General features: G+C 44.5%; 1 long non-coding RNA gene and 1 other non-coding gene across 2 annotated transcripts; one reads left to right on the forward strand and one right to left on the reverse strand.

Annotated features, from left to right (window-relative positions):
* Positions 1–871: 871 nt before the first annotated feature.
* On the reverse strand, positions 872–2,291 carry LOC127568638 (uncharacterized). Its single transcript, XR_007956045.1, has 2 exons — positions 1,837–2,291; positions 872–1,700 (listed from the first exon to the last, which is right to left on the reverse strand). It is a non-coding gene; the product is annotated as an uncharacterized LOC127568638 (long non-coding RNA).
* Positions 1,884–1,969, forward strand: trnar-ucu (transfer RNA arginine (anticodon UCU)). Its single transcript is given in 2 exon segments — positions 1,884–1,920; positions 1,934–1,969. It is a non-coding gene; the product is annotated as a tRNA-Arg (tRNA).
* Positions 2,292–5,093: the final 2,802 nt, after the last annotated feature.

Below are 5,093 nucleotides of genomic sequence, written 5' to 3' on the forward strand. Positions count from 1 at the left end.
ATGCTTGTTATCTCTTCTTTAAATTGATTTTTGGAAATTGTTTTAGCATATTAATAAGATGCTAAGATCCATCTTGTCTCTATCCTCTCTAACCCGCTGCTTCAAATTTGTTTGAAACAAAAAGCTTTCATAAGATTCAGTTTTTCATCACAAAGCAAAGAACAGGAAGCTCTTATGTACTTTAGAAAATCACAGTAAGAAATTATCAATGAGTAAAGGGTTAAAGTTGAGAGGGACTGCAGATGCTGGAATCCGGAGCAGCAATTAGATACTGGAGGAACTCAGCAGGTCAGGCAGCATCTGTGGAGGGAAATGGACAGTCAACGTTTCAGGTCGAGACCCTTCATCAGGTCCATTTCTCTCCTCAGATGCTGCTTGACCTGCTGAGTTCCTCCAGCATCTTGTTTGTTGCCAAAGAGTTAAAGTTATTGTATTACAGGGGTGAGAGGGCTACAATAGGGCTTTTATCAATAGATCAGCGAAGTTTAAGGGGAGACCTATCTGAGAGTTAGTATAACTCTTATTTATAACAAATATCTTCTTACAACATGGGAGGCTATTTGGCCCATTGAGTCAATGCTGCCTCCCAGAGCATGCCCATCAGTCCCATTCCCCCACTTATTTCCCTGTAATCTGTAGTCTCTGATAAGGTAAATAATAGGTTCCATTGACTAACCACAGACTGTACACACAGGAGCAAAGTTATCATAATCAGATGAGTCAAATGGGAATTCAGAAAAACGTTATTTTTATGTTGGTCACTTGGAATGTAAGATTTTTTTTGGCATCAATTGTTTCGGAAATTCAGTCCATGAATAAATCTTATCGGAGAGCCACAAGTACATGAGGACTGAAGAATAGACCAACGGGCTCCTTCTATCAGAAAATTCTGGAAATACTCAGCAGGTCAGGCAGCATCTGTGGAAAGAGAAAAACAGAGCTACCACTTCAAATGGAAGGCCCTTCATCAGGACTGGAAATGTGAAAAAAAACCTTCCAGATTTGGAGGAACTGCACTTTAACAGTGCACTGCTTCATCCCATAGATACCAACTGGTGTCCAACCAAGGTGCTGCCTGACCTGCTGAGTCTTTTCAGATTTTGTTTTTATTTCAGATTTCCATCATTATCAGCATTATATCACATTTTTCAGTTAGTAACATGTTACTTTTGCCGAAGAAAATATTTTCCTCCTTCAATATCATAAGCTACCAGACACAATCAGTGCTTACTGCCCCTTCCTCTGCCATTTTCGTTTGAGCCAAGAGGCCAGTTCACTGCTGAGCTCTTGGTCTGCCCAGCTGGACTGCTTCAGTTTGTTTATGCACTTGGCTTCTTGGAGATGGATCAAGGTTCTCGCATTGCACTGTTGAAATGCTGCTCCGCATAAATAATAATGCTAATAATACTACTCGGAGTGGCCAAATGCAGCACACTTTCTCGGTTGGCAGGGATGTTTAGGACACTAAATCAGAATCAGGTTTATTATCACCGACTTATATGTCGTGAAATTTGTCGTTTTGCAGCAGCAGTACATTGCAAAGACATAAATTACTATAAATTACAAAGTAAATAAACAGTGCAAAAAATAACCAAGCAGTGTTCATGCACCGTTCAGAAATCTGAAGGCGAAGGGGAAGAAGTTGTTCCTAAATCCATTGAACTCAATTTCCCACAACGCTGGAACTAAGTCCAAAGATGCTGCAGAAAGAAATGGAGAGGAAACTGTTTTAATATATTAAAACAAATTTACCAGCATAGATTATTTGCAACAATTCAGGAAAATAGTGCACTGATACAATGAAATACATTGCAATATAAAATCAGCAAACCATACGCTGGCGATGTGGAGCCATGTGGAGCTTCGGGGAGAATCCAACAGGTGGCTCCGTGGCGCAATGGATAGCGCATTGGACTTCTAGCGGGTTGAGGACATTCAAAGGTTCCGGGTTCGAGTCCCGGCGGAGTCGATCACTTTTACCCTCCGCTTTAAAATCATTATTTCTCTGAATTTCTCATAGCGAAACAGAAACCAGATTAGAGAAACAACGGACTGCTGATGCTGGGATCTGGATGAGAAACACTATGGAGGCGGAGAACGACGAAATATAACGGTCCCCGGCACAGCTCGGAGACACCAGATCGCCTTCGGGTCGGGAAGGCGAATGGGAGCCGGTGAAAGGGAACAGGCTGGCAACAGAATGGTGAGCGACGTTCAGCGAGGGGGAGGTGTGCGGAGCCGGGGTGTTGGAGGGCCGAAGAAAGGACCACGGGAAGCGGTTGTGGATCAGAGTTGGGTGGGGTCTGCGGAACCGGGGGGGGGGGGACCATGGGACGGCGACCGGGTCGGGGGTGGGGGAGAGACCGTGGGATGGCGGACCGGGTCGGGGGGCGAGACCGTGGGACGGGGGACAGGGAGCGACCGTGGGACGGAAGAACGGACCAGGGGAGAGTCAATGGATAGGCGTGGGTTACCGGACCGGGGGGATGGAGGAGGGGGGGGGGGGATCGTCAGGCGGATTGAAGGGGGGGGGGTGAACCGGACCGGGGAAGGGATCGTGAGAGGAAGGGGGGAACCGGACCCGGGGGAGTGTGGGGGTGGATCGTGAGGCGGAGGAACGGGGGGGGGGGGGAGGGGGGAGGTGGGGGAGTGCGGTAGAGGCTGTTCGACGGGGACCGGGGAGAGAGCATGGGATGGGGGACCGGGCAGGGAGAGGCGGGAGGGACGGGGTTCCGGGGGAGGGGCTCTGACAGTGATCACTTATTTCTCTTTGCCACATGCAGTTTTCTTTACATTTGTCTGCATTATTCATGTAATTTTCCCACTCTTCAGTTCACGAGTGGGCTCTTCTGATTTCACAGTGAATGAGAACCGAAAATAAAACCTGCAGATGCTGGAAAAATGAAGTCAGAGCAAGAAAACGCTGGAAACACACAGCACGTCAGGTAGCATATTTGATCTGAAATGTTAACCCCATTTCTTGCTCCACAGATGCTGCCCGACCTGCTGACAGGTATAATTTATGTTCTGTGTGTCCTCTGTACCTATGTGCTTGTGATGCTGCTGCAAGCAAGTTTTTTATATTGTACCTCACTGTGCACACGTCAATAAACTCGACCTGACTTGAGTTATCAGATTTTCCTATTTTTATTTCTCTGATTCCACCTCTCCTTTCACCAAGTTTGCGAAGTTGACTATTTCATATCGAGTTTCTGAAGGCAAGTTGTCTCTGTAATTTACACACTAGGTTTCTAATATATTGGATATTGATAGAATGCAAAGCTGGGCTGAGAAGTGACAGATGGAGTTCAATCTGGATAAGTGTGAAGTGATACACTTCGGGGGATTGAATTTGAAGGCAGAATACAAGGTTAATAGCAGGACTTTTAGCAGTGTGGAGGAACAGAGGGATCTTGGGGTCCACGTCCATAGATCCCTCAAGGTTGCCGTACAGGTCGATAGGGTTGTTAAGAAGTCGTATGGAGTGTTGGCCTTCATTAGATGGGGTATTGAGTTCAAGAGCCACGAGGTGATGTTGCAGCTCTATAGAACTCTGGTCAAACCACACTTGGAATATTGTGTTCAGTTCTGGTTGCCTCATTATAGAAAAGATTTAGAGAGGGTGCAGAGGAGATTTACCAGGATGCTGCCTGGATTGGAGAGCATGTCTTATGAGGATAGGTTGAGCGAGCTAGGGTTTTTCTTTTTGGAGAGGAGGATGAGAGGTGACTTGATAGAGGTGTACAAGATGATAAGAGGCATAGTTCGAGTGGACAGTCAGAGACTTTTTCCCAGTGCGACAATGGCTAACACGAGGGGACATAATTTTAAAGTGACTGGAGGAAGGTATAAGGGGGATGTCAGGGGTAAGTTTTTTACCCAGAGAGTGGTAGGTGCATGGAATGCACTGCCTGCAGGGGTTGTGGGGGCAGATACATTAGGGACATTTAAGAAACTGTTAGACAAACGAATGATAGAAAAATAGGGGACTATGTGGGAGGGAAGGGTTAGATAGATCTTAGAGCAGGATAAAATGTTGGCACAACATTGTGGGCCGAAGGGCCTGTATTGTGCTGTAGTGTTCTACGTTCTCTTTACTCTCCCTCATCCTGAAAAGCAACAGATCAGGAAAATCAAGAAAAAAATATGAATAGATGGCTGAGTTACATAAAGATGGACTGTAAAATCTTTTGTAGGAAGGGAAAAGTCTAACCATCTGAGGGTCCCTTACAGACAGATAGGGTAATTTATAGTAAGAAAATGGCCAGGGAATTAAACAATGACGCCATGTCTGCCCTCATATTTAAAACCTACATAAATAAATGCATAAACAAGATACATAAATATTAGAGATTTAAGGGTTTAGTGAGACAGATGGACTGAAGGAACGAGGTGTTAGTCAAAAAAAAGTACTGGAGAAAGTGGTCAGCTTGAAAGCTGATAAATCCCAATGACCCAGTGATTTCTATCCCGGAATTTTCAAACAGTTGGCTTTAGAAATAGTGGGTCCTCTGGTGTCATCTTCCAAAGTTCTATAGATTCTGGAATTGTTCCTATGGAGGGCAGCAAATGTGACCCCACAATTTAAAAGGGAAACAGCAAACTACGAAGTTGTTAGCAAAATGTCAGTGGTAGGGAAACTGCTGGAGTCCATAACGAGGGATGTAATAACAGATCACTTTGAAAAGAATATAGGATTGAGTAGAGTCAGCATGAATTTATGAAAAGAAAATTATGTTTGGCTAAGTTACCAGAATTCTTTGAGGATGCAACTAGTAGAATAGACAAGGGGGAACCAATGCAAGTAGATTTTCAGAAGGCATTTGATAAGATTCTACACAGGAGGTTCAGAGCACACAAAATTAGGGGTAAAATACAGATGTGGGTTGAAAATCAGCTGTAAGAGAAAAGGCAGAGTGGTAATATACAGATTGTTCATAAACAAATGCCTAACCCCCTAGAGTTGTCAGTTCACTCTGCATGTTTATTGCAATCTCATAAGAAAGTAGAATAAAGCTTAAAATAAAGGCTGTCAGAAATATTTTTTTGTTTCATGAAATATGGTGCACCCCAACGTTAGGGAGGGTTGTATT

This window comes from Pristis pectinata, chromosome 3 (genome assembly GCF_009764475.1).
Source record: "Pristis pectinata isolate sPriPec2 chromosome 3, sPriPec2.1.pri, whole genome shotgun sequence".
NCBI classification, from domain to species: Eukaryota; Metazoa; Chordata; class Chondrichthyes; order Rhinopristiformes; family Pristidae; genus Pristis; species Pristis pectinata.